Below are 14,080 nucleotides of genomic sequence, written 5' to 3'. Positions count from 1 at the left end.
AGGTATACTAAGGCAGGTGTGTCAAACTCAGTTTCATTGAGGGACGCATCAGGGTTGTGTTTGATCTCAGAGGGCCGGGGGCGTGGCCATGGTGGGCATGGCCATGATGTTGGGGGCAGCTGTGGTGGCCAAGTGCTAAGGCAGGACTTCTGAGACCCTCCCTCACTCTCATTATAATCTCCTTCCTTCCTTCCTTCCTTCCTTCCTTCCTTCCTTCCTTCCTTCCTTCCTTCACTCTTCATTCTCCTTTTTTCTTCCTTTCCTTTTCTTATTTTTCCTTCCTTGCTCTCTTCCCATCTTCCTTTCTTTCTCTTTCTCTTTCCTTTTTCCCTTTCTCCTTTCCTGTCCCTTCTTTCATTCTCAAATGCAAAAGGGGAAATATTTCTCTTTTTGTTTTATTTTTAGTTTGTTTTGCTAGCCCTCTGCCAGCGAAAATGGAGCCTCCCCCCTGTGCATCCTCCACACCCCATTTTCGGCTGCAACTGCCTCCTGCAGCCCTCAGCCAGCAAAAACAGAGGGCCCCACCCTGAGCTCCATTTTCAGTAGCATAGGCACCATGGGGCTGATTCTGTGCTGTTTCCAGGCTGGCTCATGTGGGCCTTGAGTTTGACACCCTTGCACTAAGGCAGCTGTCTAGTTCCTATGTTCTTGATTACCACCTTTGCATGAAGGCTTCTGCAATGTGGGACCCACAGCAATATCTGCAATTCACCTGTTTCATTGCAGCCTTTGCTTTATTTTATTATGTAGTTCAAATACTTTTTTCAGCACCTCTGTTGAAATTCTGAGATTTTGGTTACATCTCTGGCTGTATAAACTGTCCTCATTAATGGAAACCATGCTGGCAGAATCTCTTGATTTTCTATACGTAATTTCTGCCAATATGACGTAGGTGAAAGTTGCAAGCAGTAACCATGAAGCATCACATTTGATATGGGATGCATGAATATTGATTCAGTTAGCAGTTCAATAACAAAAAATAATAATATAAAGAATTCTCCATTAAAAGCTAAACAATATCATGAAATATGGCAGTATTCTATTATGTCCACTTTCCATAAATTATTTTTAATTTACATGAAAATATACAGTTGCTCAATTAATACAGAATCTTATATTAGATGAGACCAAAAGTATCTCAATACTTGTGAGATGAATAACTGTTAACAACTGTTAGTACAAAGTAAAAACACAGAATGATATTAAATGTCAAGTTTTCTTGATAATTCATTTTCCTTCAATATTCTGGATTTTATTAGTATTTCATGAGAATTCTGGACTTTCTGAGAATTCTGGTTAAATCAAACCCCCAAAGTACTTTGGCATTTTTAAAGAGTAATTATGTGAGTGAATCTTTCCTAACAAAATGGGGGTCCCTGACAGGAAAAACTTTGCTCCAGCTTCTATATCCCCAGAAGGGTCAGTAAAGAGGAAGGCAAAATGAACTACGGAAAAATACTTTTTGTTTGTCACTTCATTTTATTTATGTAGAATAAATCCTTCAGAAATATATTTTTTAACAATTGGAGAAAACCATAAATCTCAAATCTAAATTGTTTTTTTTTAAAGAGAGTGATGATTTTTAATTTTATCAGGTGGGTTGTAATTTAAACATCCAGTTTAAATGTCACTGAAAAGTTGTTCCATTGAAATAATCATTTCCTCTCCCCATTCCAAAAAAATGTCTAAAGAAGCCTGCTACTTTCTTTTTAAAAAATTTGTTGAGACAGCTGTGATGGGGCCTACCCAAGTGAGCAAGTTTCCATTTCATGTCTGAGAGGCAAGAGATTTCTTGACGGAAACTGAGGCTTTTGTGACTCAAATGCAGTTGCCTTTTCTACATTTGGAAGAAAAACAGACTTTTGTCTTGGGGTGTTCTTTGGATAACTCACACAAGAATGCAATTCACTTTGCTTTACATTGATTCAGAAAGAGATAGTAAATCCGCATATCAAATTCATAAGAGATACATGTTTTAGCTCCGACAAACAGCAAAAAGCTGTTTGCATTTTAATAACCATCCTATGAATGGTTTCCTGTTTTAAAGGACTCCAAAGATATTTGTAATTTCCTGGGCAGCATTTTCACTCCCCCCCACAATATTAACCACATCTTTCAGACTAACTTTTCTAAAGTGGTTCTGGTAGCAAGTATTTTTAAAAAGGGAGATCTCTGCTGAAGTTTCAGGTAAATATATGTGTAGAGGTGAAAGTGAAATCCTTCAAATATTGGAATCTCAAACATGTAAATAATTCTATCCTATATCCCATACCATTACAAGCAAATGGAAGTTGTGTGGATGCCTTATAACATTTCACAAACTCAGGTTTTATCCAGATTCTGGGACAAAAGTACGCAAAATTTAAGGCAGATATCCCATGGCCTCCCTAACTGTGCAAAGAACTATTCTGGTCTATGACCATAAGAAAGAGTTGATTTTATGATGTAAAAGTATCATGTTAATTGACTGATAAGTTTGTTTTATTTTATTACACCTGATCCAGGCTCCTTCAATCATAAGTGTGCAATTGAAGAACACTATATATGTATAGCAAATATATATTAGCTCTTAATTGGGGAAAATCAACCATGCATTTTAGTTTGAACAAAAGTAAAGTTTAAGGTAGGGATGTCTAAATGTCTTTTAATGCAGACATTGATTCTTGTGAATGTCCATGCATGCAAAATAGAAAGTGAAAGTGAATTAACTTTAAAACTGAAAGCAATTATATTATAGTTAGTTAAAATACTTTGTATTCATACTCATGATGGTAGTCATGGCAGGAAAATATCATCAATGTACTTTATTAAATAAAGCCTGTTCTTAGTTAATAAGTTTTAAAATGGACAAATGGCAATTAAAAATTAATCAACAGCAAATGAAAAAAAAAAAAGGTATCTTTGTTTATGGCAAATGTCCATAGGTTTTATGAACAGGAGGCAAATCTAAATTTAGTCATTTACTCTGTTGACTTTTTACAGTAGGCTACCTAATATAATAGTAACACAATAAATTATTTCCTGAATTAAAGTGTGGAACGATCCTGAATAAAGTTTCAATTGGATGAATTGTATACTCCATTCAGTTTTGGAAATCATTACCCCCTTCCCCCCCCCCATTTCTTTCCTTTCCCCCTCTCCCTGTTTTTGTATATATGCCATCCATAGTTTATGTTGTATAATGACCCTATAATGCAAAACAAATATATTCCTTTAAGAAAGAAGTCTTCCCATTTTTTGTTTTAAACCATGTGAAGTTTAAAGCAACCAAGGGACTATTTTGGGAAAGAAAAGACTCAGGATGAAATACCCTTAAAAATATTGTACAGATAATTTTGGGGGATTTTTGCCACATTTGTCAGGTGCAACACACAGCTGAACTCCAATCAGCAGAAAAACAGAATTCAGCCACTACTGTAGCTCAAGCTTTCAAAGACTGCAACAGGAATGTCATATATTGATTCTGAGTAAGTCTTATAAGTCTTATAGAAATCTGTGAGGTTTCTTTTTAACAAATTGGAATATGATACTGGATTCATTTCACTGTATTATGAGGCACCAGGCAAAACATGTGACAGATTCCCTAAATTCCTTTTTTTTAATATTATGCAAATCAATATGGCTCTTGTTCAGAAATAGCCCAGTTGATTTTCTTGGGAATCATCCAGCTGGTAATGTCAACACAATTATTTTAAATAAATCCAAACATTTGTAATGAAACTTCCTCTTAAGGCTGGAATAAATGTAATGAAATTTTTTTTTTGGCGGGGGGAGGGGAAAGCTTGAGCCAGTCACATTTTCTCAGCCCTAGGAAAGAGGCAATGGTAAATGTCAAAAAAATTGCAGGGACTTGTCCAGTCAGTCTCTAAGAATCAGGCAGGATTGAATGGGAAACAAAAATAACGCCCCCCACAAAAGTCATAAAATAATCTAAAACAAAATATATACAAATGAACATCCTACCAAACTGGTGGTGGTGATTATTGTTATGATTCTCATTCTTATTATTTGCATAATACTATGTGAAGAAAGGCTCAGTTCAGAAGGCAAAAAACAACCAACCAACCAACCAAAAGCTGTGAATAAATATAAAATACGAAACTACTAAAGCATCAGAAAAGCAATCAAGGCAGCAAGCAATGGCTTTCCTTGGGAAGTCAGAAGGGACCATCCAAGTCTAGCTGAGAGGATTACAAAAAAGGCGGGAAACGTTTCTGCGAACCTTCGGGATCAAACTCGCGGGGGGGGGTGGGCAGGACCGGCCGACGCTCGACTAACCACCCGCACCAATTGCTCTCTCTTTGTTTAGTTGGTTAAAGCGTCGCGTTCTGCGTCGATTGGAAAGAGTCACCGGACGTTCTGCGATCTGATTTCGAACGTTTTCTCGTGTCAAGCGATGCGTTTCGTTTCCCCTTTTGATCTTTCTATAAATAACTTGGACGGGGCGGGTAGGCGAGAAGGAACGAGCGACGCCTGGACGGGTCCTGTTAGGGCTGCTGCTCATTCCCAGTTGGGCATTAATGCAGCGCTTGCGGTCATGTTCTCCCCGTTTGTTTTGCCAATTAACTGACAGGCTTCCCTCACAGCTGCTGTTTCTTTGGTCTCGGCTGTATTTCCTACCCGAGAAGATGGGGAAAGTTGGTGGGCTTCGCGCGAAACACCCACCGGGCCGGACGCACCCGCTGCCATGTGAGGACCGTGGCCCTTTGACCGGATTCCTTTCTCAACCTATTGAATCTTCCTGCGATCTAACTTCGTTGTGGTTATTATTTTTAACTAAACGGAACGCGTTATTGTACAAAGACAGATGTGGAATAAGTTTCTCCTCCCGGCAGTTGTAGGGGAAAAGCACAAGCAATTTCACTTCCAATGACACCCCTCCCTTCCCCCACACCCCAATCTGACTTTTCATGATCACATCTGGTACCGCTGCCTTCGATTTTAAACTTTAAAGGAGGATGTGAGCCACAACGGAGGAAAGGCTTATGGTAATTGGGTGTTCCGTCTGTTTTTAGCAGGACTACCAAATTAATGAGGCTCCGGGCCCCTTATCACACTTTTCATCCTTATTACTTGATAACTCTTTTTTTAAAAGAAAGCTCTCCCAAACTTTACCATATAAATCGTTTAGCGTGAAGATAGAAGCAGAGCAAGAATCAGTTTGATCTTCTAATTGCTAGGAGGTAAATATTTGGTCACCCATGGACTTGCACCGGTTAGCGTCTAGTCTTGCCTAACGGGAGACCACGGGGAAATCTCAAGGGAGTAGGTTACATGGGAGGGGAAAAAGAATAACCCCTAATAGCTTTGTTTTCTAGCATCCTTATCTAGCTCATTCCCTTCCTTTCCTTGCTTTCTTTCCGATCCTATTAACACTTTAAGATTTGTAAGATTGTGACCCGCTGTTATTCATTTCAAAAGGTCTTTGCACCCAACGGTTAAACTCTTCAGCGCGCTTATTGGGGGGGGGGGCGCAGTTCCGCTGTAAAGGCGCATAAGACTATATACTGCAGGGCTTCGCAGGGCATTAAAAACAGTCTTTATTTCTAGTATAGTAAAAATGGGATGGAGAGTAAACCGTGTATTTGTCTTCAACACACCTGTAGACTTGTTTTGCTGCATCGAGCTAACCTTCACCTCCAGATAGCGGTTTGCCTAAAAGCCAACAGTAAGTAACAGGTGGTTTAAGCAAGGGGCTCTCAGAAAGGGCTAACCTTCACCTCAGAGTCCTCGGAGGTACGTTTCCCTGAATGCAGTTCATGTCGACGTGTGTAGGATTGCGGTTCCAGGGTCTTAGCCTTTTATACCCCCGCCTCCACCGCGCCCTATCTTGCTTGTCCCTCAATAGCGAGGTTAACCCGATTTTCTTGGGGGGGGCTTGTTGGCAGTTGAAGCGACTTATTCGACGCCCTGTTTGCGTCAGGACGCCTAGCGAATTTCCCAACTCGGGCACAGCCTGTGTGCGGGCAGAAATAACGTAGCGGAGCAGAGCTCAACTCTTATGTAACTTGTCCTTCTTCTCCTCAGTTCCGAAACACAATTTCGGTCTGCGGAAGAGTTCTTTAGAACGGCCCCACGGGCGAGATCCGGCTTTTATCAGATGAAGCGGGTTGAATCGGATGCTATAATATACCTCATTCCTAGCTTTTAAGATAGAAATGAAGTATATTGCGGCGGCGGCGGCAGCAACAGCAGCTCCTGTCTTCCGGCTGGTATAGGTAGCGGATACTCCTTACTTCTTCCAGACAGGACAAGTGTCACAAAATCTCCGCTCCGTTTTTCCGCGGAGGCCCGAGTTTTCGGGAAATTTCCCGGGTGGGGGGGTGGGGGATAAATCAACCAACTCCCATCCTTCTGACCGACTAACCAGCCTCCAGGAACCGACCTCAGGAAGTGAATCCGAATTAACTCTAATCTCGAACTTACTCTAATGCCAAACACACCCCAAAGCATTTGGGGTGGGTGGGTGATGCATCTGTTTCCCTTGCAGCGTGGGGGTGATTAGGAGAGAACTATGTCGAGAGGGCATCCAGTCCTCCTCTCCCTTCAGAAGCCTTAGAAAAAGGGAGCCGTGAATTAAAGGAAATGGTTAGGAAACGGGGTGGCAAGTACCCAGCTGCACAGGTGCGGTTATTAAAAGGCCCACAAACTTGGCCGGATATAAAGCAAAGTCGAATTCGACTTCTGATGACTCTCCCTGCGGTTTTCGTGGGCAACAGGACAGAACCGGTTTGGTCTTTTGCCTTCTTCCGGACCTCCTCCTCCAGCCTAGCTTGAAGCTATTCCCCTGGATGAGAAACTGGAGACTAAACACCTTGGATCCAAAGAGAGGCGCTGAACTCTCGAATCGCAGAGCTTTTACCTCCTCGCCCCCGCTCTCTCCCGATCCCGGCAGGGCGCCCACTTCATCTCAACGCGGCGCCCTCGCTGTGCCCAACGCAACCTTTCCCGCTCCCCACGAAAAAATAAAGCTGCAATCCAAACGCTCCTTCCTGGGAATAAGGCTGCAGCAACTTAGGCCCAAGTATTGTTGACCTAGGGAGAGAACTGCCAATAACACAGGATCGCGCTGCGTGTTAGTTTCTCAATTAAAGATCACCTTGGCCAGGGAAAAAAAAAATCCTCCGTCGTAATCTACCCGAAATGAACCCTATAGCTTTCAATGAATCTCACTCCCAGGTAGAGTAACAGGTTCTACACAACTCTCGGCCTGAAGGGTCCGGTGATTGGAGCATCACTAGACGCGTTCCTCCGGTTCTGTAAGCGTGTAAGTTGTTCTTTTTTTAAAAAATCACCCTGGACACCTCCCCCAGCGCCAAAGCAGAATATATGAACACTTCGCACAGCATTTCATCCTGAAACAAACAGTGGATCGAGGGTCCCTGCCTGAAGCGCCTTGAACGAGCTTCGTGCGCGTCTAAACATTAAACGAACTGCAGCGGTTCCTCTCTCGGAGAGTTAGAAGTGGAGGAGTGCCAGCTTCTCGGCCAGCTTGGAGCAGGGGCTTTGGGGAAGGGTGTGAGCGGGACTGAGCGTGGGGCCGAAAGGAAACGGGGGCAGGACGGGTTTGAGATGATTCGGGGAAAAAAAAAATCCCCCGTCTTATCTCCCCCAAACGCGACGGTTCAAGAAATCACTCAGCTGGAGTTTAAAAATCCTATCCGCTAGCGCCCCGGGAGAAGAGCGAGACATAAGAGCGGCGGGAAGGAGGCGGAGGCGTCAACCGAGTCATCTGAGGATAAAATCCTTATGATCCCAGGCAGAGCTACGTATGCGCTCGCCCGGCCTCCTTTCACCCGCTTCGCAACCAGGGGCGGTCCGAGACTGCAACTCCGCTGAGTCAATTTTTCTCGCCCTGCGGAGCAATCCAGGACTCTTGACAGCCTGCATTATTTCTCAAGCTTATTGTTGGTTAACTCCTTGCAAGTAAGCATTGCCCCAACGGGAGGGGACCAATTCTCTCTCACCCCCAGGGGCGGGGGTGAGGGTGAGGGGGGGAGTCTGTCTTAGGCACCTAAAGGAACGACTAAAGAAACAACTAAGAATGTATTCTGTGAAATTGGAGCGGGCGGCACTGGAACTACGGTGTTCTGGTTCTGTTTACTTAAGTAATGGGAGAAACCTCATTGCACTCAGTGGGGCTCTGAGTAGACGTGTGCAGGACCACGGATGAGATATACTCCCTGTAATTCAATTTAGAATTATAGATCCCTGCTGGATGTTTATTGAGCTTTATTTTATGTCTATCTCCACAAACATGCATTCTATTTATAACCCAACTGCCAAATGTAAATGCACTGGATTCAGTGGTTGCAATCCTATGCACTGGATTCAGTGGTTGCAATCCTATGCATAGGGTTCCATGTTTATGGGATGCAGAAAGCACACTCACATTCTTTATTGCCAAATGTTCTGTAGCAGTTCAGGAGGATAGATGCCACTGTTTACCTCTTAATGGTACTGCCAAAATTAGAGCAAGACATATTAATTGCAAGCTGTCCTGGAGATGAATGTTGCTGATGAGAGTTTGGGGTACAGAAAAAAGTTATGTGCTCTTGAGTAAGGGGAGGGTGTCCTTGTGCTCTCTGAGAATGGTTCTTTTCTTGCAGATGTTTCATGATCCAAACTAGGTAACATTAGCACTGATGATGCTATTTAAATTGAGTAATGAAATGTCTGCAAGAAAAGAAGCCCAGAGAGCATCAAGGATCCCTCATTTCAACTCTGAGCTGCCAACATTTATTGGTATTCTTAAATAAATTAGAAGCTGCAGCTGAAAATTGTTAAAAGCCACAGAAAGTCATGGGATTTAGGGGTGCCATTAGCCTTTGACCACATGATCAGGATCCAGGACCTGTCTGGCCTGTCTCACACTTCTCTTTATTTTCCTAATAAATGTCTTTAATTTCTCATTATGACATAAATGTCTTTAATTTCTCATAAGCTCCTGTTGAGTTTGATTCTCTTGGGAAGAGTCAGCGCCCATGTCCCTGTAGTTTCAAATCCTTTTGCTTCACTGTCTCTACTGAGCTTGTTTGTGTGCTGAAGCTCTGCAGCAGGAGGAAGATATTAACATTAATCATTTTATGGGAAAACTGGCCAAGCAAGTAAGGTACCGTCTGATGATTCAAATCACTGCTGCACCAGGTCCACTGTATCTAGGTTGTAAGAATCAGGTCGACCACTAGGTGACAGCAAAAACACTAGGAAAAAAAACAAAAACCTCTCTCTTTGCTGCTCCCAGTAGGCATCCAAGATTCACAGCCTAGGCCCGGCTTAAGTGGCCACTTACACCCCAAAATGATCCAATATCACTTATTTCCTGTTGAGACTTCTTGGAACCAGGGTATTTACTTATGAGGAAAATGAACCTGTAGGCTTGCTTCCCGTGATCTCTTATCGCCCCATCTATCTCTGTTTCTCCAGTATCAGATTAGGGAAAGCGCCATTCCCACCGAAAATGCGACATAAATGGTTAGAAACATCCATCCGTTCCAGATTGTCCCCCGCGCCCACTCTTCGTTATCCGACGTGCCCTCCCCAACATCCCTGATCTGGTCCTCCGTTGTGTATTATTATTGCTGCGTCACTTTCTCGGGTTGTATACAAGCGTTTTAGCGCTCAAAAGACAAGCCGGAAGAGGACTTGGAAGCCACAGTCGGAGGATCTTGGAACCGGCTGGCGGGACTCGCAGTGAAACAGGTGGAAGTCGAAGCGCACGAAATAAGCGGAGGCAGCCGAGAGAGGACGAGCCCCGAAGTCGCGAAAGGGAAACGCACGAAGGTGGCAGGTTGGGCGCAACTATCCGTCAGGAGAAAGGGGAGGCCGGGGTTCCTCAAGAAACCCCTTCCGGGGGAGCGCCATTGCCCCGACGGACTCGCTATTATAACAGGCAGAGTCACGACTTCTGCGGAAAGGGTCAGGCGAGGGCACAGCCATCCCGCCCCTTCCGTCGCTGCAGCCGGTTCGATCCTCCCTCCCTTGTCATGCATGGCCGATCCGGGAATAAGCTTGTTAAGATTAGGTAATAATCGCACCTTCGGCCAAGGGAATGCGGGCTGCTCCCGAACTGACGCAAGATGACCCGAGGGCACTCATTTCTCGAAACAAGACTCGTTTTCACCGGGAACAAAACAGGCTTACCCTCTTCTCACCCCCACCCCCCCACCGGAGGAGAAGCAAAACACACCAACGAACCCGTTTGCATGGCTCAGGATTTGCTTTCCTCGGTGGGGGTGGGGGGCAGGGAAGAGAAGAGGAGAGGGGGAGGTGTTCCTTCTTTAAACCCGGTTTCCATTCACTTTCAGCAGGAGTCTGGCCCAGAGCCTAATCGAAAGTGGCGGAAAAGCGTCCCGCGGAGAGGGGGCCGGGGCTCGAAGCTTTCCACCGCAGCCCCAGCCCTTCCTCTCCTCCTTTTCCATTTCGGCTCCCGCTCACTTAAAACCCGGGCCCCGAGGAGCAGTCTGAACCCTCCCCATTACCCTCCCATCCAAGGGAAGGAGAGAACGAGGTGGCAGTCCTCTGCGGTTTACTTACTGAGGAATGCATCTGATTGAGGCCTTCTAAGTAATTCTGCGTGGGATCGGGCCCGCCTGAGCGCGGCCTCCTCGACGCCTCTCCTTTCGAGGGCTCCCTCCCCCCACACACACACACTCTGGGTTTATGTGGGTTTGTTACCTCCCCTTAGTTCCTTTGCTTCCCTCGGATCTTACCTCTCCCGGCTGCCTGTCTTTCTCCCTGCGGAATGGTTATTTAGGGCTCCCTCCCTCCCTCCCTCCTCCTCACCACTTCAAACGGGGCGGGGGGGGGCAAGGCTCGTAGCATCTCTTTCTCTATGTGCCTCCGAGGAGGGAGGGGGCGTTTGCCAATCTGCCTCTTTGCCTCGCCCATTCGCTCGCTCCTCTCCTCCTCTCCCTTAGCCTTGCGCGCCCCCGGCTCCCTCTGCGGCAGGCAAGGAGCCGAGTTCACGCGAGGACAGCGGCAGCTCCCAGCCGAAGCGCGTCTGTCTGGCAAGGGCTCTGGAATAGCGCTGCCGCCACTGGGGGGGCGGGGGGGGGGCGGAGGCGGAGCCGCCCTTGCCGCTGACTCGTGACGGGCTCCTGCGGCCTCGGATTAGTCGGCCGGCTACAAGGCAAGCGCGAAGGGCCGGGCTGCCGCCGAGCTGGGACGCCGCATCTCTCTCCGGTCAGATGGCTTAAATCTCCACAGTTCCCCATTGAGAACGGAACGTAGTCAGACACTGGGTCGTTTCTTCCGTTTCAATGAGCCCGGCTTTAAATATTAGGTGCGTTGATTAGATTAGGTTAGATTAACAGAGTTGGAAGGGACCTTGTAGGTCATCTAGTCCAACCCTCCCCCCAAGCAGGAGACCCGACACCATTTCTGACAAATGGCAGTCCAATCTCTTCTTGAAAGTCTCAAGCGATGGTGCTCCCACAACTTCTAAGGGAAAGCTGTTCCATTGGTTGATTGTTCTCACTGTCAGAAAGTTTCTCCTTATTTCCAGGTTGAATCTCTCCTTGTTCAGTTTCCACCCATTATTCCTTGTCTGGCCTACAGGTGCTTTACGAAATAGCTTGACCCCTTCCTCTCTGTGGTAGCCCCTCAAATATTGGATGGAACACTGCTATCACGTCTCCCCTGGTAAGGACTCTTTACCAGACTAGCCAAACCCAGTTCCTGTAACCGTTCTTCATATGTTTTAGTCTCCAGTCCCCTAATCATCCTGGTTGCTCTTCTCTGCACACTTTCTAGAGTCTCAACATCCTTTTTTTATAGTGGACCAAAACTGGATGCAGTACTCTAGGTGTGGTCTTACTAAGGCTTTATAGAGTGGTATTAGTACCTCACTTGATCTTGATTGTATCGCTCTGTTAATGCAATTTAGGATTGCATTAGCTTTTTTTTGGCTGCAGTGGTCTACACCTTTCTCTGGCGCCATATATCGTTATAAAAAAAACCTGCCAAACAATCTTTCTAATAATCATGGGGTCTTCAGTTCTGTGTTGAGATTGGGGCTGTAGCAGGCTGGAAAGTTTAAATCCTCTGCACCAGTGGTGGGATTCAAAAACTTTTACTACCGGTTCTATGGGCGTGGCTTGGTGGGCATGTGACTGGGTGGGCATGGCTTTCTCTCTTTTTTTTTTTGGCAGCCCCCACCCATTTTGGGAAGATTCCTAGCCTCAGAAGAGCCTGGGGGGGGGGGGGCGTTTTTGCTTCCCTAAGGCTTCTCTGGGGCTCTGGATGGCAAAAAATGGAGGGGGGGGGGGCTGAGCTCCTCCCTCCATTTTTTGCCTGCCTGGGCCTCAGCAAGGGGAATCCCGGCACAGTTGATCATATCTACAGCTGATTGTCGGGAGGGAAAAAAAGAAAGAAATACCTTAGGCAAATGTCAGGCAGGCTGGCGGGATGAGCAAGCATCGGGCGGGAGGGTGACCAGGTGCGTGGCGTGGCCAGCCAGAACTTACTACCAGTTCGGCGACCCACACCAAATTCTTGCTACCAGTTCGCACCGGATCGGGCATACCACCACTGCTCTGCACATAACAGAGGCAGCTTTGCCCAAAGTTATCCTGGACAGTATACCTTCCCTCCAGCAGCAAACAGCATCTTGATGGGTCCTTATTCACGGGTTGAACGAATTGCCACACTCGGTTCCAATCCTAATGCCCAATTGGAATTTGGGGAGAAAATATAAACTAGAATCTTAGTCTATAGATCCTAGAAATTAGGCTGCAACTGCAATCCATGAAATTCTCTTATCTCGATGCAAATGTGACCGTATGGATAATCAGGAACACCTCAGTGATGAGCTGGACGATAACGCCAGAGGCATTTGCATTGTCTGACACTTTTGGCAAAATGATGACAGCCTGTCACACTGTCTGCTCCATGACTTTAGTATTGCATGCAACATTACAATGCACATTGAAAAAGGTGGAACTTATGTTGCAATGGTGTGATGCTACTTTTGTCATTTGCCTCCCTGTCATGCAGACACTCTGTTACGTATGTGTTCCAAACCCTGGCTGGTTGTTGGGTATTGTGACTCCTGGCCGCTGTATCAGAACCTGCATTCCTTGCTTCTGCTACCTCCTTTTTCCTTATTTGACGGGAAAAGGAATATCAGTTCTCTTGGAACCAGCGCATCACAGTGGAGGTCAATAAGCTCATTGCAAACCTGCTGCCTGCTGTATTTTACTTTTAAATATGGTAATGATCCCATATACATAGGAGCTTTTATGTACAGCTGGAATAGTTACATTATCCAAAATGTTTGGCCGGATTCTCAAACCTGGTACCTTTCCTAACACCAGTGCAGAGTAGCATTTTGGGAGCTGTAATTCCAACATAACCGGAAAAAGGTTGTTTAGGAAAAACCAATTGTAACAAAATACTCCTCCCAGTTTTTATGTACTTTCTCTATAAATAAAAGTGGCAATATGTCATAGAAAAACAAAGGCAGACTTTCTTTGTGTAATGTACTGGTGTTAGAAGTTTTTCATGCATGGATTCAAAACTATTGGGGGATTTAATTGAAATGGCAATTATGCAAAACTGAACTGATAATGCTAAGATTCTGATACACAAGTACTAAAACCAGAATAACATTCCAGAGATGAAGAGCCCTTCAGCCTTCCAACAATACCCACTGTTATGATGGAAGTCCAAATCCCCTACAATCAGGCCAGGCCAGTGGGGAGAATTAGAACAGAGAAGCAAAGATTTTAAAGCAGGGGTCCCCAAACTTGGCAACTTTAACACTTGTGGACTTTATCTTCCAGAATTCTCCAGCCAGCACTGGCTGAAGAATTCTGGAAGTTGAAGTCCGCAAGTCTTTTTTTTAAAATAGTTTTATTAATTTTAACAACAAACAAAAACACATAAAACATAAAAACATCATCCTTTCCTTCATGAGTTTACAGACAGTGTGTCAGTTGGTTTACCACTTTAACCAACCGAAGTCCGCAAGTCTTAAAGTTGCCAAGTTTAGAGACCTCTGTGCTAAAACAACACGGATCATGCTCGCTGTGGGATGAAACCCACTCCTCTATAATAAAGACCACTACCTTTAAGAGAA

At 45.2% G+C, this 14,080-nt stretch overlaps 1 long non-coding RNA gene across 5 annotated transcripts in view; it reads right to left on the bottom strand.

Moving 5' to 3' along the window:
- The window catches only part of LOC113420347 (uncharacterized), a 142,698-nt gene extending 131,843 nt beyond the window's left edge, over window positions 1–10,855 (bottom strand). The window contains exon 1 of one of the 5 annotated variants that reach the window (XR_015746844.1): window positions 10,713–10,855. This is a non-coding gene — a long non-coding RNA (uncharacterized LOC113420347). The other 4 variants (XR_015746846.1, XR_015746847.1, XR_015746849.1 and 1 more) reach the window with 4 other exon arrangements.
- Between the last annotated feature and the right edge of the window lie 3,225 nt (window positions 10,856–14,080).

The sequence above is a fragment of the Notechis scutatus genome, chromosome 1 (genome assembly GCF_049901735.1).
Source record: "Notechis scutatus isolate UNSWTSFEM ecotype Mainland chromosome 1, rNotScu1.2, whole genome shotgun sequence".
NCBI lineage: Eukaryota > Metazoa > Chordata > Lepidosauria > Squamata > Elapidae > Notechis > Notechis scutatus.
Note: the sequence above shows the minus strand (reverse complement) of the source record. Positions and strands in the feature narration are given on the sequence as shown.